At 40.5% G+C, this 21,661-nt stretch overlaps 2 protein-coding genes across 4 annotated transcripts in view; one reads left to right on the top strand and one right to left on the bottom strand.

Annotated features, from left to right (window-relative positions):
• LOC145996039 (uncharacterized) overlaps window positions 1-21,661 on the bottom strand; it is a 270,364-nt gene that overhangs the window by 173,702 nt on the left and 75,001 nt on the right. For all 3 annotated transcript variants that reach the window (XM_083132238.1, XM_083132240.1, XM_083132239.1), the window contains exon 2: window positions 3,335-3,401. The gene's annotated coding sequence lies outside the window, so the exon portion shown is untranslated. The remainder of the gene's footprint in view (window positions 1-3,334; window positions 3,402-21,661) is intronic.
• Window positions 19,114-21,661, top strand: part of LOC145996038 (uncharacterized) — a 58,203-nt gene continuing 55,655 nt past the window's right edge. The window contains exon 1 of the mRNA XM_083132237.1: window positions 19,114-19,717. The gene's annotated coding sequence lies outside the window, so the exon portion shown is untranslated. The remainder of the gene's footprint in view (window positions 19,718-21,661) is intronic.

The following is a 21,661-nucleotide window of genomic DNA, read 5'->3' on the forward strand; positions in this document are numbered from 1 at the left end:
AAATGAACACTGAGTAATGGTGTCAGGGACTGGAAACACTTTGAGTACAATTGGCAGCCTATGCAAATGCCTGTCTTATTTATGAAGAATGGAGACATGGTGATACAATTGATTACATCTGGGAAAGATAGAAACTTCAAAGAAGAAAACCAAGTAATACAGAACCATTGGGAATACCCAAGTGAAAAATTTAATTTATTTTCAATATTTTTATGAAAATTTTCATTTGAAAATATCGAAAACCAAGATTTCTCAAAGTTAGTATAAATGATAATAGAAAAAAATATATATTTTAACAACATAATCGATGCCCCAGGGCCCCCATTAGTCCCGCTACGCCCCTGACAAATCGCAAGATATCCGATCACTAACGCTTAACAGCAGGAGCGTATATTCTGGGGTAGCTAGACTATCTGCGAAGCCTGAAGTCTAGAGAATAAGATACAGGAGAAAAATCGATCAGAAATTAATTTTATTCATATCAGTGAGATGATGATGCTGATTCTGGAGTTGGCAACGTGATTTCTTATGAGTTGGCAACGTGATTTCTTATATGTTGGCAACGTGATTTCTTATATGTTGGCAACGTGATTTCTTATGAGTTGGCAACGTGATTTCTTATGAGTTGGCAACGTGATTTCTTAGGAGGTGGCAACCTGATTTCTTAGGAGCTGGCAACCTGATTTCTTAGGAGCTGGCAACCTGATTTCTTATGAGTTGGCAACCTGATTTCTTATGAGTTAGCAACCTGATTTCTTAGAAGTTGGTAAATGTATTTCTATTCATAGCCTAGGACCACGTGACATACTGAGATAGCCCAGTTCTTGGAATCAGTATACGCCACTGCTTAACAGTGTAAGCGAGAAAAGATAAGAAATAGCAGGATCGTTACGAGAAATATAAAAGATGGAAGACCAAAACAATTGAGCAAGAAGATAAACTCGAAGATATAAATAGTGTAAGGTGGTGAACCACAGCTAATATATGATATACCTATTGAGTCGTTTCTGTTGCATCCTGTCAATGTATCTTTGCGATAATAGATTTAGTAGTTGGGATGTGAAGATAAGCTGATTGGATGCCAGTGTGGGCCTCCCCGATGGCGCAGTGGTAGCGACGTCTTCTTGTAATCAAGGGGTCCCGGGTTCGATACCCGGTGGAGGCACATAGTGGTTCGGATCCCACTTTAAACTGTAGGTCCAGTCCCGATTAGCCTTACTGTGCATAACGTGGACTTAAAATTACCAATTCAATCAATCAATCGATGTCAGTGTTTGGCAGTAACTCGTTAATTCTTGCTAAAACTAATTACTTTTAAAAATAAGTGAGTTACATTTCTGCAATAGAAGTAAAGTTATCAACAGTCACTTTTGTAACTTTGGAAATATAAATCTGGCAACTCTGTTTCCACTGACGTGTGTTCTCTGGATGCTAAGATGTAAGTATCTTAGTGGAATCTCCTAAGGCAAGGACGCTAGGCTTAATTTTGATCATCCACGCTTTTATTGCAATTAATATCTAATTGCGCAAGAGGACTTCATTGTTTTGGGTGGATTGTTGTGATTGTGCTAGAAAGAAGCCATTGTTGAGCTTAGACTAGAAGAGAGAAAACGGGTGCACGCGGAGTTTATGCCACCACATGCAAAGTACCTTGGCCCGCATACCAGCAATTTTTCGAATTAACATAATTCAAGCAAAGCTGACCCTTCGTTCCATCATTTATTTGTTGTAATCTAAATACCGTACATGAAAAGTTACATTATGTACCAGAAACAAAAATGCTCTTAAAACACATGTAAGTCTTCATATATTTTTTTACAATTAATGATCATTGATTGTTATTTGCAAGAAAAAAATCTAGCAGAAACTTAGTTACTTTTCAAGCACCAGTAATTGCAACTCAGTTACTTCTTGAACCAACTGTAACTCAGTACTTCTTCAAATAAGTAACTACAACTGAGTTACTAAAGTAACTGCAACTGCCAGTTTTAAAACAAGTAACTGTACTTAGTTAGCTACTATTTGTACCAAGTAACAGAAACTTCTTAAAATAAGTAACTGTAACTCGGTTATTTTTAATCAAGTAACTGTAACTCAGTACTTCTTAAAAAATTAACTAAGTTAGTTACCTACTTTCTGTACCAAGTATCTGCAACACAGTATTTTTGAAATAAGTAACTGTTACTTTATCAACCAATTAACTGTTACTTATTACTTTTAAAACGAGTAACTGTACCTCATTACATTTTGGACCAAGTAACTATAGCTGTCAGTTGTAAAACGAGTAACTGTAACTCAGTTACCTTTGAAGCAAGTAACTGTAACTTTCAGTTACTTTTTGAAACGAGTGACTGTAACTCAGTGACCTACTTTTTATACCAAGTAACTGTAACTCAGTACTTTTTTAAACGAGTAACTGAGTTACTTACTTTTTGTACCAAGTAACTGTAACTCAGTACTTTTTTCAAACGAGTAACTGAGTTACTTACTTTTTGTACCAAGTAACTGTAACTCAGTACTTTTTTTCAAACGAGTAACTCAGTTACTTACTTTTTGTAACACGTAACTGTAACTCAGTACTTTTTTCAAACGAGTAACTGAGTTACTTACTTTTTGTACCAAGTAACTGTAACTCAGTACTTTTTTCAAACGAGTAACTGAGTTACTTACTTTTTGTACCAAGTAACTGTAACTCAGTACTTTTTTAAACTAGTAACTGTAACTGCACCAAGTAATTGTAACTCAGTACTTAAAATAAGTAACTGTAGCTTTCAGTTACTTTTTAAAAGGAGTAACTGTAACCCAGTTACTTTTTGAACCAAGTAACTGTACTTTTAAGAAGTAACTTTCCATGAACACTGTCCATTGCATGTCCAGTATAAACCGGCCATTAGTTGCAGCCAGCATCCTGTGCTTTTGTTTACACGTGCTTCTGATGAACAATTCGTCATCCAGTCAACACAGTCTTTTACTCGTTTTCACAGCAAGGTATGTGACTCCCGTGAATTTCCGCTCCATTGTTACGTAACGCGCTGAGACCCTTCTGCACAAACGTTACATGACAAAAGAGGAAGCTCTGGCAGAGGGGGGGGGGGGGAGGGGGGAGTTTATTCGCTCATGTTGCCCCGCTAATGGTGCGAGAAAGTGGAGCTCTTTAAATCCCATGCTCCATTTCACCTTCTACGCTTACACACAATGTAATATGGGAGTATTCTTACGTTCTCAGGAACGCAAACCATAACTTTCCCCCCGCCCGAGGAAGACTGGAAGAATCAGGAAGGAAACAAGATTACAACAGAAAGGAGGGGTTTATTATAAATATGACGTCACCTACCTTCTGCCAGGCGGAAGGATACTCGGAAGTGTTAAAGTGTGGAAGTTTTGGGCAACCACAGCTCCATCTGGAATTAAGCAAGAGAAACGTTAATTTAGTTCATCATATTAACAACCAGGGCTCGAAAGTTGATGAAACATCATCTATAATGATAAAACATGATATCAGTCTCTTTCCCTACAGTTAGAACTAGAATACATTGTTTTCATTTTGACGGCATTTTTTTGTTTTTAGGTAATTTGCTTAATTTTTTATTTTTATTTTTCTCGTCCCCTGTTATTCTGTGATTTTTAAATATATTTGCCAGCATAACTTACATATTTAAATTTTTTGACATGTTCTTTTTAGCAAATTGGACATTAATTGAAAATACGGTCAATGGAAAAGCACAATATTATTGTTTGTAGTAAATTTATTTTTCCTCCATCAAATTTAAAATACTTTCTGTTCCCGTGCTGGTCACTGTATTATCGCTTTAATCTGTGGTTTCAAAGTAAAATTACTCACAGTATGATTATTATACAATCTGGTATACACGAAACACAATTGTTGTTTTCGTTCAAGACCCACTCTGAAAGGAGGTGAATTACTTCTACAGAAAGGCCCTGTGGTGCATTTTATATAACTATATTGGCAATTAATTGCATTTATTCCTTTGCTTCAGTAGTCTAAACCACCAAACAGCGAATTATTCAACGACTCTCTTGTAATTTATGAAAAAAAAAATCATTTTAAGAGCGAAAATTATTTTTAGGTCATTTTGTGTCGAACTAAACTATTCCGTCTATGTTATAAAAATCTATGTTGTTAAGAATTAGTATTGAATCTTTTCTCTAAAGATTGTTAGATTTCTTTCCATAAAAATGTTATTGTTAATGTTACAATAGGTAATGAATTGTATAACTTAAATCAGAAAAAAAATGCTGAAACTATGAAAATATAAAACAACTATGTAGTAACCTTGGTAAATTGTAAACACAATTATGATATAAAAGAGCTCGACTTTTGTAAGCCTACGGGACATTCTCCTGGTTGCCGAAAGGCTGATGGTTCAGGGGACGTTGGGTAATATCGTGCTTCAATCTTCGGATTGGCTGGTGTACTTGTGCTCCATTTGACAGATATTCCACGAACCCAACTCTGAATAAGGCGTTCTCCTGCATCATCAAAAAGACCAGGGTTATAAACCTAGGTACAATTAATAGGTTTAGGCTTACAAGTTGTATCGGGTGAATTGTCTGTTTGAAAAGTGTTTGTATATCATCGGAAGTTCTAATAAATCTCTGAGTAAAAGATCTTAATGACCTTTCATTTCAAACCTACATAGGTGATAATTAAAAATAAATCCTACACCACAGACCTCGCAAGGGCTTGGTCCTACTAACCCTTAGAAGCCTTTGAGAAGTCCGATAAAAGGGTTGTAACCAGAATAACATAAAGCCCTAAAGGCAGAAGGTGCGTGTAATTTTTTTTACCATTTATAGAGCATTTTTAAGTAAATTTAAGGTCATTTTTTTAGATTTTTAGGGATATCAATTTCCGAACCTTATAAATAACAGAAGTTCAACACTGAAATTTTTTTTTCAAGTCATAAAAGTCAATTTTGAACATGATCGATTATGTTTTAGTGTTTCTACCTTTCTTAACCCCCAAACATTGTCATTCCTAGTAGTAATCTTTTCTTCTTAAGGGTTCAACCCTAGGTTTGGTTTGCTTAAGCTCTGTTTTAATTCGAAATCCCCCTCCTTTATCTTTCCTGCTCTCTTCATCTATCCTTCTCTGTTCCCTTGCTTCCCACGTATTTGTATTGGCAGAGAGGCTTTGGAACTTTTATGTTTTTACTTCGTTCCATTTCTAAATTTGCTATTGGGGAATTCCACGAAAAACTGGTTCTACTACATGTAAATAACAAAACGAATTAATATGGAAATTATTATTGTTTTTAATTGCACCCTAAGGTTTAGATGTTTGTGAATGGATATAATTTACACATTTCACCAATCAAAGTTACTAGCATCTGCAGTCAGAATTTGCTACATTTTTAAAGCGTCACACACGTAACGCACTTTTGTTAATGCTTCTCAGGCATCCTGTCATCATACTAAAGTGTTTTTCATTTGTTAGCACACACCACAAAGTACTCCATATTATGAATATTTTAATCCAATCTCATGTCTAGAACCTTAAATTTCATTTTGTGTGTAAAATTTCACACACGTAACGCTGTAATTCCCGTATTGTCTTAATTTCTCTGTAGCTTTGGCAATTCACAATTTCACATCTTCAGCGATTTGCTTGATACACGTTTTCTAATGACTTTCTCTCTCCAGATGCTTTATGAAACTGAGAACTCTGAATTTTCTCCTTTTGGGGAAGATCTGACGTGGTCTAAAGAATGTCTAAAGAATACAACACGTACAATGAGGAAGAAACACCTCCAACTTTGCTTCAGCTCTTCTTGGCCCCTCCACACACACAATTTTGAGACTATAGCACCATCTCCAGTCCCAAAAACTACCTCGCTTTGCCCGCAGAACGAAACTCACAACGCTGGACACAATAGAACACGAAGCAAGCATTAAAATTTATTAGCCTAATTAAAGCGAGATACCTCCAAAGATGCACAGGACATAAAGTAAGTCATCCCGTCATATATTTCATCCCAAATTGGGACTACACACAGGACCGTGCGCCCAAATAACATCGCATTAATCAAATATTTTGACAGATCAACACGTAGGATTCCAGCACCCGTCCCCACAAACAGAAACACCATCACGCTTGGGAACGTGCATAAATTTCGAAGGGAATACCAACAAGGCAGTTGTCCTCAGACCTATTTATGTCTTGTTGAACCTTGGCGGACTCCCTTTTGTTGTAACGGAGTCGAGGTAAATGATTGGCAGTAATTACGAAACTCTTGAACAGGTACAACTGCCAAGATGGATGGGAGAAAGGCAAAATGCTGTGAATGCCGTTGCAGAATTTGCAAGCAGAGGGTCCAGTCTGCACTAGAGGTTCGTGCGAGATGTGAAGCGTCCGTGACAATTCTTTGACCTTCTGACTTCCGGAAAATCTGTTCGGTTTCGCTGAGGTGATTTCGACGCTGCGTGGTGCAGGAACTTTCCATCGTGATGTTTTTGACTGCAATGTTTTCTGCCACCGTAAACTCGAAAACATGTGGCAATGGCAGAAACAAACGCACAATAAAGATTAACCAATAACTGTGCAAGGGGTGCTACGTTCTGAAGACACAAAATGTCAACCTAATAGGAAGGAATACCACTGTCATTAATCTTCGGGTGTAGTATGCGCACACAAAGAAAGGAAGAGGACTAATTCCGAATTGGGGGTGGTTGAATAACCGCGAAAGGGATTAAACGCGTGCACAGTAAGGCTAATCGGGACTGGACCTACAGTTTAAAGTAGGATCCGAGCCACAATGTATCTCCACCGGGTAACGAACCCGGAACCCCTTGATTACAAGGCGACGACGCTAGAAACCAAATTTGAAGACCGGAAAAACCGTGAAAGGAACAAAAAGGGAACAACCGCGAACGGGATTAAGCGCGAAACCAAAATTCAAAGCAGGATTGAGCGCGAAAGTAACAACCTCGAAACGGATTAAGCGCGAAACTTTCACTATTCACTAAATTTTGTTTAGGCGATCCCCGAATTGCTAAGAGGGTGGGAAGGTGGACGTTCTTCTCTTGTTCCCTTGGGAGTTCTTATCTAGGATTCGTGTCTTCATCCCTATCTTATATACGCTGCTGGGCGATGCAGTGAACCATAGCTAGAGGAAGGTTGGCTGCTGATAGACGAGGCGAGGGAAAAGATTTGGCAACACTTTCGACTGTCAACCGTGGCACGTGCTGTGGTTACGGAAGGAGGACATCTATTTGTGACAAAGAGAATACACACTCTGGACTGCATTTTGCATACTATCGAGGCTCTGGCGCCTCGACTCACAGCCAGTACAATCCTCTGTGTTGTGTTCTGTACGTGTGAGTGTTTTATATTATCCATTCATTTCATCTTATCAACATTCATCCTCATCTTCGCGTTTCGCCAAAAGTGGCAGATAAGCGAAGTAAAATAAAACAAATCAGTCAATAAAAAAGTTAACACTTAATACATTTGCATGCAGAAGCATTCACTGGAAAGCGTGATCAACAGACCGAGGCGACACTATTAACACTACAGAGATAACGACCCAGTATGTACGACAAGTGTCTCCTGTCGCTTTAATCTGAAAGGCTTTCTTCTTCCATACTTGGGTATTGTTATCATTAGTATTCTGGAGAAAAATCTCTCCGCCTTGGCCAAATAATTAATAAATTCACGACCTAAAGTACCGTAAAACCTCGTTAGTCCGATAAGCCGTACTTCGCTTAATCCGAAAAAAAAACAACAGAATGCAAGGTTTTAAATGTGGCTAGAAGTCAACAAGAAAACTTCCCAAAGAAAAGGCAGTCAACCACTGATGAAATTCTGTTTCCCGCAGACTTTGTACTGTACTGTAAAGGCCTATGTCCTTTAAATACACCATAATAAACGTGCTCTGTTACTATAAACGGAGTTTTAATGCACTTTCTATTGTTATTTTAGGTTATTTCAGTTAATCCAGACTTTCGTTAAACCGGTCAACCTATCCGCCATTAGTCCGGATTAACGAGGTTTTACTGTCTTAAAAAAATATAAGACAGGAAGAGGCTTCGAGATGCAAGAAATCCGGTTTAAATATCACTCACTGTTTTCAAATTATTATTGATGAAATTTATGGTTGTGTGACTTGAAACACGATAAAAGTGAGACGTATACACAGTCAGGACTGGACCCACAGTTTAAAGTGGAATCCGAAGCATCTTGTGCGTCCACCGTGTATCGAACCTGGGAACGCTAAGTTACCATATAGACGATGCCCCAAAAAGATTATCGGGGTTTCAAGTAGTCGGTATATTGCAACAGACGAACGTGAATGTTTATATCGTACAGTCATGGAGACTTCTGAGTTATAACAATTCCTTTAACTTTCAATGGAATCGTTACAACCCAGAAGTGTGCATGACTGTACATGTATGTACGATATAACGGCTGTGGAAGTTTGCTGCCCTATCATTTGTTTAACCTTACAGCGGAAGAGGTGTATTACAAGATGGCGACTCCCGTGCAGAAGTCCTTTTGTGTCGTTGACTTTGCAAGGTGTGGTTATCCTGTTTCAGTTTCGGCGATTTGGAAGTGATCCTTCGTCAGATAACAACAATCGTCGATCGTTTAATAAATGTCCGGACGTCCAAGTTTGTTCAACAAAAGCGTCGATAAGCACTGAACTAGCGGATGGATACGTGCCGTGTCACGAAAGAGATTTCCTATGAGTTGGTAACTGATTTTCTATGAGTTGGCAACCTAATTTCCTATGAGTTGGTAACCTGATTTCCTATGAGTTGGCAACCTGATTTCTTATGAGTTGGCAACCTGAATTCCTATGAGTTGGCAACCTGATTTCTTATGAGTTGGCAACCTGATTTCCTATGAGATGGCAACCTGATTTCTTATGAGTTGGCAACCTGATTTCTTATGAGTTGGCAACCGGATTTCTGATGAGTTAGCAACCTGATTTCTTATGAGTTGGCAACCTGATTTCCTATGAGTTGCCAACCTGATTTCCTATGAGATGGCAACCTGACTTCCTATGAGTTGGCAACCTGATTTCTTATGAGTTGGCAACCTGATTTCTGATGAGTTGGCAACCTGATTTCTTATGAGTTGGCAACCTGATTTCCTATGAGTTGGCAACCTGATTTCTTACGAGTTGGCAACCTGATTTCCTATGAGTTGGCAACCTGATTTCCTATGAGTTGGCAACCTGATTTCCTATGAGATGGCAACCTGATTTCTTATGAGTTGGCAACCTGATTTCTTATGAGTTGGCAACCTGATTTCTGATGAGTTGGCAACCTGATTTCTTATGAGTTGGCAACCTGATTTCCTATGAGTTGGCAACCTGATTTCTTACGAGTTGGCAACCTGATTTCCTATGAGTTGGCAACCTGATTTCCTATGAGTTGGCAACCTGATTTCCTATGAGTTGGCAACCTGATTTCCTATGAGATGGCAACCTGATTTCCTATGAGTTGGCAACCTGATTTCTTATGAGTTGGCAACCTGATTTCTGATGAGTTGGCAACCTGATTTCCTATGAGATGGCAACTTGATTTCCTATGAGTTGGCAACCTGATTTCTTATGAGTTGGCAACCTGATTTCTGATGAGTTGGCAACCTGATTTCTTATGAGTTGGCAACCTGATTTCCTATGATTTGGCAACCTGATTTCTTATGAGTTGGCAACCTGATTTCCTATGAGTTGGCAACCTGATTTTCTATGAGATGGCAACCTGATTTCCTATGAGTTGGCAACCTGATTTCCTATGAGATGGCAACCTGATTTCTTATGAGTTGGCAACCTGATTTCTTATGAGTTGGCAACCTGATTTCTGATGAGTTGGCAACCTGATTTCCTATGAGTTGGCAACCTGATTTCCTATGAGTTGGCAACCTGATTTCCTATGAGTTGGCAACCTGATTTCCTATGAGTAGGTAACCTGATTTCCTATGAGTTGGCAACCTGATTTTCTATGAGATGGCAACCTGATTTCCTATGAGTTGGCAACCTGATTTCCTATGAGATGGCAACCTGATTTCTTATGAGTTGGCAACCTGATTTCTTATGAGTTGGCAACCTGATTTCTGATGAGTTGGCAACCTGATTTCTTATGAGTTGGCAACCTGATTTCCTATGAGTTGGCAACCTGATTTCTTACGAGTTGGCAACCTGATTTCCTATGAGTTGGCAACCTGATTTCCTATGAGTTGGCAACCTGATTTCCTATGAGTTGGCAACCTGATTTCCTATGAGATGGCAACCTGATTTCCTATGAGTTGGCAACCTGATTTCTTATGAGTTGGCAACCTGATTTCTGATGAGTTGGCAACCTGATTTCCTATGAGATGGCAACTTGATTTCCTATGAGTTGGCAACCTGATTTCTTATGAGTTGGCAACCTGATTTCTGATGAGTTGGCAACCTGATTTCTTATGAGTTGGCAACCTGATTTCCTATGAGTTGGCAACCTGATTTCTTATGAGTTGGCAACCTGATTTCCTATGAGTTGGCAACCTGATTTTCTATGAGATGGCAACCTGATTTCCTATGAGTTGGCAACCTGATTTCCTATGAGATGGCAACCTGATTTCTTATGAGTTGGCAACCTGATTTCTTATGAGTTGGCAACCTGATTTCTGATGAGTTGGCAACCTGATTTCCTATGAGTTGGCAACCTGATTTCCTATGAGTTGGCAACCTGATTTCCTATGAGTTGGCAACCTGATTTCCTATGAGTAGGTAACCTGATTTCCTATGAGTTGGCAACCTGATTTTCTATGAGATGGCAACCTGATTTCCTATGAGTTGGCAACCTGATTTCCTATGAGATGGCAACCTGATTTCTTATGAGTTGGCAACCTGATTTCTTATGAGTTGGCAACCTGATTTCCTATGAGTTGGCAACCTGATTTCTTACGAGTTGGCAACCTGATTTCCTATGAGTTGGCAACCTGATTTCTTATGAGTTGGCAACCTGATTTCCTATGAGTTGGCAACCTGATTTTCTATGAGATGGCAACCTGATTTCCTATGAGTTGGCAACCTGATTTCTTATGAGTTGGGAACCTGATTTCCTATGAGTTGGCAACCTGATTTCCTATGAGTTGGCAACCTGATTTCCTATGAGTAGGTAACCTGATTTCCTATGAGTTGGCAACCTGATTTTCTATGAGATGGCAACCTGATTTCTTACGAGTTGGCAACCTGATTTCCTATGAGTTGGCAACCTGATTTCCTATGAGTTGGCAACCTGATTTCCTATGAGTTGGCAACCTGATTTCCTATGAGATGGCAACCTGATTTCCTATGAGTTGGCAACCTGATTTCTTATGAGTTGGCAACCTGATTTCTGATGAGTTGGCAACCTGATTTCCTATGAGATGGCAACTTGATTTCCTATGAGTTGGCAACCTGATTTCTTATGAGTTGGCAACCTGATTTCTGATGAGTTGGCAACCTGATTTCTTATGAGTTGGCAACCTGATTTCCTATGAGTTGGCAACCTGATTTCTTATGAGTTGGCAACCTGATTTCCTATGAGTTGGCAACCTGATTTTCTATGAGATGGCAACCTGATTTCCTATGAGTTGGCAACCTGATTTCCTATGAGATGGCAACCTGATTTCTTATGAGTTGGCAACCTGATTTCTTATGAGTTGGCAACCTGATTTCTGATGAGTTGGCAACCTGATTTCCTATGAGTTGGCAACCTGATTTCCTATGAGTTGGCAACCTGATTTCCTATGAGTTGGCAACCTGATTTCCTATGAGTTGGCAACCTGATTTTCTATGAGATGGCAACCTGATTTCCTATGAGTTGGCAACCTGATTTCCTATGAGATGGCAACCTGATTTCTTATGAGTTGGCAACCTGATTTCTTATGAGTTGGCAACCTGATTTCTGATGAGTTGGCAACCTGATTTCTTATGAGTTGGCAACCTGATTTCCTATGAGTTGGCAACCTGATTTCTTATGAGTTGGCAACCTGATTTCCTATGAGTTGGCAACCTGATTTTCTATGAGATGGCAACCTGATTTCCTATGAGTTGGCAACCTGATTTCTTATGAGTTGGGAACCTGATTTCCTATGAGTTGGCAACCTGATTTCCTATGAGTTGGCAACCTGATTTCCTATGAGTAGGTAACCTGATTTCCTATGAGTTGGCAACCTGATTTTCTATGAGATGGCAACCTGATTTCCTATGAGTTGGCAACCTGATTTCCTATGAGTTGGCAACCTGATTTCTTATGAGTTGGCAACCTGATTTCCTATGAGTTGGCAACCTGATTTCCTATGAGTAGGTAAAATGATTTCCTATGAGTTGGCAACCTGATTTTCTAAGAGATGGCAACCTGATTTCCTATGAGATGGCAACCTGATTTCCTATGAGTTGGCAACCTGATTTCTTATGAGTTGGCAACCTGATTTCTCATGAGTTGGCAACCTGATTTCTGATGAGTTGGCAACCTGATTTCCTATGAGTTGGCAACCTGATTTCTTATGAGTTGTCAACCTGATTTCTTATGAGTTGGCAACCTGATTTCCTATGAGTAGGTAACCTGATTTCCTATGAGTTGGCAACCTGATTTTCTATGAGATGGCAACCTGATTTCCTATGAGTTGGCAACCTGATTTCCTATGAGATGGCAACCTGATTTCCTATGAGTTGGCAACCTGATTTCTTATGAGCTGGCAACCTGATTTCTTAGGACTTGGTAAATTTATTTCTATCCATAGCCTAGGACCAGGGACATGGTGAGATAGCCCAAATATTGGACTCTGTATACGCCACTGTACCCCACATATAAGGGAAATTAAACGACTAGAAAACAGCGATAATCATTTTTGGACACGCTGTATATATAAACACCTTTGATATTCTTTTTTTAAAAAAACTGGTGCCATACACTGCCAGGGAAGACAGCTGAATATCTCCTGTCGCATATCATTTTAACATTGCCGGAAACCATACTGCAACTGGAAGCGGTGTAAACCGTGTCACCAGAATGAAAGAAAATCGTACACCACGCCAACAACGGAAGAAATTACTTCCAGTTCCCAGGAGGACGCACGCACCCGGCACGTACACGCGGAAAACAGTTCATTTCCGGTAGCCAGAGTATTCACGCACGCCGTAATGTGTAGGCTATATCGCAATATATCCTTGCCTATCGAATACGTCCGCTGGCGGTGTATTCAATATGAGTTGATGTAATAACCAGGTCTTGAACCTTACCTTGTGCAAGCGACTGTGAAATCACATTTGAAAATGCATGAGCTATTTTTCTTATCGGAAATTTCGAGACCTACTTGCAAACATAGCCGATGTTGAAAGTGTATGGGACAGAATGGGTTGATAAGATGTTAAAATATGGCTTAAATAAGTACTTATCCCTGGCTTCAATATAAGTGTGTGTGTTAGTAAATAACTAGGTCTGTACACACACACATATATATATGGGCGACGGGAGGGGGGGGTCAAACGGGTCGATGGACCCCTCCTTGGAAATTAACATCGTTCATTTAAAAATACAAGAAAGCCGAGAGTTTGCTACTCTTATTGTTAAGAACAGAAAAAAGTTCATTTAGTTAATAATCAAAGTAAAAATGCATTAGATCAAAAACATTGAGTCAAAAATACAGCAACAAGGTTATATTCTACCATTCCAATAGTTTTCAAAATTCTAATAATTACAGTTGTAGGTGAGAGGTCACACAACAAACTTTATGAAAAAAAAAATCTCCCTAACATTTAAAGCCTTTTCTTGAACGAGACGTGCAAAGTTTAATATCAAAATGCATTTCAGATACTAACTGCATAAAATGCAAAAGAAATAATGCAAAATAGTTGTGTTGGTATTGACTCGTTTGGTGGATCTAGTCTCCCCATTTATATAATAATAATAATAATAATAATAAGGTAAAGTGCTCCCCTGTGCATAGCACCACGCCATGAAGGCGTATAGGGGATGTGGGGGTAACGCCCCACACTTTCTTGATCCGGTCGTGAGTGGGGGTGAAGTGATCAGCATCACGCCCCTGACCGCTTTTACCCCCCAGGGTTTCCCCCAGGTACCCATGTTATTCGACGCTGGGTGGGCGCCGGGGCCGCTTCGATCGTTAGAAAAGTTCCCGGATTTGAACCGGCCGAGGATCGAACCCGGGACCTTTAGCATGGTAGTCAGACGCGTTACCGACTGAGCCACCGCGGCCACTATAATAATAATTATTATTATTATTTTGAATAAAATGTATTCTTGATTTATAATATTTATTATTGTATAATAACGTTTATAACCGTGGTAATAATACTTATAATTTTTCTACTATTCAACTTTAATAATTTGCCCGACACTCACCCTCTCATCTACGTATTACACCCTTGATTGCACTTTGAAACTAACGAGGGTATGAGGACATTGCATTTGGATCCACAGGGGCAGCATAATATATATGTTTGTGTGTGTGTGAATATAGGGTGGGTAAAACTTTCTTTACCAAAAATTATAGTTCTCAGTTTTTATAATCGTTCATAAATAAACACATCATAACTTGAACAAACAAGAACCCTGGGTGATGTGGTGGGTCTTTGTAACCCTGTATTTTCTCTCTCTTTCTCTCGCCCTCGTTTTGCCGGTATGCAGTTGATATGGCAGCAGGATGGAGCACCTCCTCATTTTGGTGTAGGAGCGAGGAACTTCTTAAATCAGCAATTCCAAGAATTAATTGGTCGTCGTGGCTCGAGATAGTGGCCATCCAGATCATGCGACATAACGCTGTGTGATTTTTCACTTTGGAGTATCTGAGAAATCAAAGGATCTGCATCACTTGTAGCAGTTGATCTAACTGGTGCTTGAGAAGTTCGATAAAGATCATCATTTATATTCCAAAATCTGTAAATCACTGCCTGAAAGATGTGATTAACGAAACAGGGTCTCCATTTTGAGAAAAAAATGTAAAGAAATAAGCAATGTAAAATTCTGAGTAAAGAAATGGGCAATGCAAAATTCTGAGTAAAGAAATGAGTAATGTAAAATTCTGAGTAAAGAAATGAGTAATGTAATATTCTGAGTAAAGAGATTAGCAATGTACATTTTGGGGGAAAGCGACATTTATCTCACCCTGCATATATATGATTGTAAATCATTAGCTCAAACTGACAGAAACAGTGTAAAATGAACAAAATCAAAAATACACATACCCATACAAAAAAGTCTAAGTTAGTTTGAAGTCCACTTTGTGCACTGAAAGGCTAACCTGGACTTGATCTACAGTTTAAGCTGGAATCCAAACCACTGTGCAAAGTGCCTCCACCAGAGGTCGAATCCAGGATCTGTTGATAAGAAGGGGACGACGTTACCACTACGTCAAAGGGGAGACCCAAACACATGTTCGAAAATTTAACGATATTTGGCTCACCGGTACCGGATGTATAGTCACCGGCAATAGAAATGGAATTCCTAGATCCTAAAACACTGGCTCCCCTGCTATGCGTTATCTGTGTTGCCTAACTCTCCGGCGATAAGTACGCCACTGTCTACAAGAACACATTACCAACAATCTCCCTGGCTGTAGGCAGTGCTCGGAAGTGAAGATGGATGCGGGGAGATTCCTAGTTAGCAGAATTTTTAGCAAGGTATCGCCAACTAACCCAAAGGCTCGACCAAATATCCACCCCTCATCCACGGCTAACAGTTTCCTCTACAGGCTTTGGCTGTAGGCACCTTTGATGTGTCTTGTGTGATGCTCATCCTTTAAGTACAGTATGTTCCCATCCAAATTTGAAAACAGGATCAGCCACACATACAAAGAGTTGAAGCATTTCTTGATCGTCATAGATTTTGCTGAAGGAGATTTCGACCGTGGGATTGACAAGTAAATGCATGCAGGAAGAAGGAGCAGAGAAAGAGCGAGAGAGAGATTGAGGAACAGAAAGAAAAGGAGAAAGAGAGTGAGGAGGAGAAGGAAGAGAGTGAGGAGATTGAGGAAGATTAAGAAAAGGAGGAAGAGAGTGACGAAGAGTAAGAAAAAGGAAGAGAGTGAGGAGGGGAAGGAAGAGAATGGGGTAGAGAAATAATAGGAGAAAGAGAGTGAGGAAGAGAAAGAAATGGAGAAAAAGAATGAGGAGGAGAAAGGAGAGAGTGAGGAAGCGAAAGAAAAGAAGAAAGAGAGTATGGAAGAGAAAGAAAAGGAGAAAGAGAGAGGGGAGGAGAAGGGAGAGAGTGAGGAAGAGAAAGAAAAGATGTAAGAGAGTGAGGAGGAGAAAGAAAAGGATGAAGAGAGTGAGGAAGAGAATGAAATGGAGAAAGAGAGTGAGAAGGAAAATGGAGAGAGTGAGGAAGGGAAAGGAAAGAAGATAGAAGAGACTTGAGGAAGAGAGTGAGGAAGCGTAAGAAAAGGAGGAAGAGGATGAACATTAGAAAGAGAGTGAGGAGGAGGAAGAGTGAGGAGGAGAAAGAGAGTGAGGAGGAGAAAGAAAATAAGAAAGATAATGAGGGGAAGGAAGAAAAGAAGGAAGAGAGTGAGGATGAGAATGAAATGGAGGAAGAAAGTGAGGAAGAGAAAGAAAAGGAGGAAGAGAGTGAGAAAGAGAAAGAAGAGGAGCGAGTGTATATGTAAGATGATGTTTTGTAACTTTCATTAATTTGTTGTGACGTTTCGTCTGAAGAAGACCCTGTTAGAGGTGAAACGTTACGTTTTTATGTATATTTTTATACTACGTATAAGAGTTTGCTGATCAAGGCATTTGGTCATGCCTTGGTCAGCATTTTAATGTTTTATTAACATAGAAACAAAGCTTAACAGTGTAACCTGTTTATGCACTGGATGGGGAAGGTACAGTCACCGGTAATACAAATGAGACGCCTAAATCCTGAAAAAAGTTTCTTCTCTGCAATGCGTTATGCCTAACTTTCGGGCGATAGCAGAACCCCGTATTGAAAAGTTGCTATTGAAATCGACTCATCTCCGTAGAGTTAGGCAATGCATTGCAGCAGGGAAGTGAGAATATATTGAATGAGTGAATATTTCAAAATCTGTCCCATCTTTATTGCCGCTGACTGTACAAGCCAACGTCAGCCTCTTCCCTCAGACATATTTACCGCAAATATGCAGTTCCTTCTGAACAAGACGAGAATCAATGAGTCAGAGAGAGAGATAAGAGAAATAAGGAAAGAGTGCGGAATAGATAGGAGGGACACTTATCCCCCCATAATTTTTAGTTTACTAAATTTAAAAGTGAAGGATAATTTTGCTAACCTCCTGAGACCTGAGGAGTAAAGAATTGAAGAATATTTTTTTTTATGATTTCACAAATGTAAAATATTTACCAAAATAGTCCTGGATGTTATTTTCATGGGATGGAAAACTTGTCGATTCTGCCCCCCCCAGAAATTAAGTCCCAAGTTCGATTCTACCCACCTCCAAAGTCTCAAGCTTGATTCTGCCTCCCTCAAATTCCCAAGTTCGATTCTGCCCCAAGTTAAGTCCGAAGATTGATTGTATCCCCTGGAAGTTGTCTCAAGTTTGATTGTACCCCTCGAAGTTAAGTGGTAAGCTTGATTCTGCTCCAAGTTTGATTGTACTCCCTGGAAGTTAAGTGTCAAGTTTGATTCTGCTCCAAGTTTGATGGTACCCCCTGAAAATTAAGTCTCAAGTTTGATTCTGCCCAAAATTTGATTGTGGCTCCTCGAAGTTAAGTCTCAAGTTTGATTGCGCTCCATGTTTGATTGTACCCTTTCGAAGTTATCTCAAGTTTGATTCTTTCTCCAAGTTTGATTGTACTTCCTGGAAGTTAACTCTGAAGTATGATTGTACCCCCCTCAAAGTTAAGTCGCAGGTTTGATTCTGTTAAAAGTTTGATTGTACCCCCTGGAAGTTGTCTCAAGTTTGATTGTACCCCCTCGAAGTTAAGTCTCAAGTTTGATTCTGCTACAAGTTTGATTGTACTCCCTGGAAGTTAACTCTCAAGTTTATTTGTACACCCTGGAAGTTAAGTCTCAAGTTTGATTGTACCCCCTGGAAGTTAAGTCTCAAGTTTCATTCTGCTCCAAGTTTGATTGTACCCCCTGGAAGTTAAGTCTTAAGTTTGATTACTTCCCCAAGTTTGATTGTACTCCCTGGAAGTTAACTTTCAAGTTTGATTGTACCCGTTCGAAGCTAAGTCGCAGGTTTGATTCTGCTCCAAGTTTGATTGTACCCCCTGGAAGTTGTCTGAAGTTTGATTGTACCACCTCGAAGTTAAGTCTCAAGTCTGATTCTGCTCCAAGTTTATTTGTACCCCCTGGAAGTTAAGTCTCAAGTTTGATTGTACCCTCTCGAAGTTAAGTCGCAAGTTTGATCCTGCCCCCAAAGTTAACTCCCAAGTTCGATTCCCCATCTCTCCCAAGTTACGCCCATGGAAGTACCCAACTGGTACAGACTAGTTCCTGAAATGGCACGGTCTTCATTGGAATTTCCATAGTTCCCGAGTTTGGATTAAATTGACAAATGAAGCAGGACATCCGTAATTGCACCCCAACTATTCATTGCGACCTGTAAAGAAGTTGCCGGAAGAACCACACAAGCCGACCGTTCGCGTGGCGACCAAGACATGCATCCGAGCCACTTCCGACGAAGCTACGCGTGGAGACGTCCGCCTGCCACGAGGTCTCCTCGCAGACTGAGCACCTTTCAAGGTGACGCCGGTGTGGAAGGGAAAAGAGCCGCTCAGCTGCCTGTCTGTCCCGTTACTTCTCCGAGAACACACTCCGTCAGGGCTTCCCTTCCCACCGCGCCTTCCGCCAGACACTTTCTATTTCACTCGCCAACCGTCGTGGCTCCACCCAATCCAAGTCTCTTCCCTCATTTGTTTACATCTGGAAGCCTCGGGCCACAACCTGTGAGTGGACGGGGCGGAGGGACTGTGGAACTGGGGCAGAACCAGTCCCCGAGGAAACTGTCTTTGGCTCCAATACGTGAAACCAATAAGGCCACTCGGAAAGCAAAAGTGAATTGGACTCTCGCCTTTACAACCAGTTACAAATTTCCCTCCCTCCCCCCGATCCGGTAGCAGTAATACCTCACCCTCCCGACGACCCTAACGGGATCGGCAAGTAAGAAAAAAAAAAGAAACACAGGTGGAACATATTTGATCGCAAGAGGAGGAAACTAGGTCTGTTAGTAAAAGTGTGAGAGTTTAAACTATGCCCAGAACGAGAGTGACAGTTCACTCCAACCCAGGCAAGGTACCAGGTGGGCCACGACGGACGGAGTCGCGAGTGTGGTTGATGGACACGAGTCCCTACCAGGAAGCTAATGACGGCATATCATAGAGGATCGCAGACCTCGCCCAGAGCAACCTGGATACAAAGTGAAATCTTGCAAGCCATTCTTAACATCACCTTAGGAGAACTTGGATCGCAAAATTCAAAACTCTGTTGTTACTAATGGAGTGAGTGATGTGGTGTGTGTGATAGCTCCTGCGAAGGACAACTCAGTCTCGTGTTCATGTTTATAGTTGAAAAGTTCTCAGGTACAAGAAGAAGTGTTGTGACAAACTAGTTTTTCTTTTTTTTCTGAACCGTAGAAAAACATAGTGTTCACGCAGGAATATACTCAATTAACTGTGATTGTGACGTGTGTTGGTGATGCTTGTTCTAGTTATGCGTCACATACGATGATTCATTGACGGACTGAATCAAAAGGCATCTGGATTGACATCACTGTTCCTAATTTGAGGTAAGTGTCATTTATCTCTGCTTTCTACTTGAAGGATTTAGTGGTTATGCCGTAGTGGACCTTTGGTGCGCGCCTGCAAAATCAGTTTTCAAAATTCCTCTCCTTTCCAGTAACAGGTGAGGTGAGATGAAGGGAAATGGTATCCCCCAGCTAGCAAAAGTTTCACGAAGCTGTCTCATTGTCACTACTTTAAATCATAGGAGCTTCAAGCATCCCCCTCAGCTAACAAATTTCTATTCAAACGCTGGTAATAGCCATGGCAATCAAAATTCTGAGTCTGTCTAGAATTCCTTCTACAGCATTCAAGTTTGCTTCCGCTGTTGACTAGATGTCTCTAGACATCTAGACAACGTAAGCAAGCCTATTTTCTCTCATACATATCTAGACAACAGCGCAAGTGGAGCACACGAATGTTTTGGTAGGGATTCTACCAGATTCAGACTTTGAAATATCATAGGGACCTTTGTTGATTCTGATTGATTTAGTTTATTTTACTTCGATTTCGGCTACTTTTGGATAATCGCGAAGATGAGGATGAATGGTCATGAGATGACACAACATAAGTTTCACAGAGCGTTATACTGGCAGTGTTTTGGACACCAGAGCCTCGCTTGTCTGCCAAAAGCAGTCCAGGCTATACTACATGGAAGGGAGGTTAACATTAGGGTGTCATCGCAAAGGGCGCAGGGAAAAGGCCCACCGGCAAGAGGACAAGTCGTAGTCGATTGAAATGTCATGCTGTCTTGCGCACTCATAGCACTCAACTCAAGCACCCTTGTTTGACTCTATACCGTACCAGCTATGAAACGATGACTTCCTGGGATGATAAGCTCACAGCTGCAGGAACCGGGGCAATGGGACGAGCCAGTAGATTCCTCGACGATACGCCTCAGCTCCTTCTCTGGAAAACGTGCAAGGGCGGAGCGTGGACAAGGAAGATCAAAATAGCGGCCAGATACCCCTGAGCTTCCATTCTGCCCGCAGACTGGTTTCGTATAGAAAGTGGCGGTTTTGTTTACCTTTTTTTGCTCATTATTATTTCACGCAAAGGAGCGATATAACGACTATTACAAAATTTGGAGTAATGACGATAACAGGAACAGCTTTCACGCAGAATGACAACCACTCTTATCGTATAGAGGAGGAAAATATGTTCATTGAACTTTTCAGCATATAAAGGAAAGTTGTTCGGGTGGCGAATGGTCGTTATCAGAACATGCCAATACAAATTGGAAAGAGGGTCTAGATAAAGAGTGTGGCTATTTGCAAGCCGGTAACTGGCCTTATTTATTCTCAAGAATCAAGTTATTCATATCCGTGTAACCAGTCGATGTTAACTCTTGAAAGAAACAATATGTTATTTAGTGATTAGTCCGCAGCTGGTATACAGTATCATAATTGTTGGTAACATAGTGGAACACGCAAGGTCCAAACGTGTTACAAACATTCTTTTAGTTGTGCAGATTCTGTGGAATCGGTCATAGCTTAGAGTTTCTTTTTGTTTCTGTTTTTAAGTCACCAAAACCTCATTTGCCCCAATGGAAGAACTTATCCCATAAAAGCACTTGCCATAATTGCATAAAAATATAAATATACTACAGGGGTAAGCGATCAGCAAATACAGGAACTGGTATGGGGATTGCCATACCAATACAACGGAGACTGGAGTGCACAGAAAGGGCTAATCGGAACTGGACCTACAGTTTCAAGTGGGATCCGAACCACTATGTGTCTCCACCGGGTATCGAACCCATGACCCTTGATTACAAGGCGACCACGTTATCTGGGAGGCCCAGTTCTCAAGCTAGATTCTCATTGACGACCTCCTGTACTGTAGGCCCACAGTCCAGTTCTTACTCTCCTATTATAATGAACTACATTAAAACTTGTCCATTCTTAGATGCAATGTCCTAAGTGTATGAGAAAGGCAGCTTACACAGGGCA

Source organism: Lepisma saccharinum, chromosome 12 (assembly GCF_977018435.1).
Source record: "Lepisma saccharinum chromosome 12, izLepSacc3.1, whole genome shotgun sequence".
NCBI lineage: Eukaryota > Metazoa > Arthropoda > Insecta > Zygentoma > Lepismatidae > Lepisma > Lepisma saccharinum.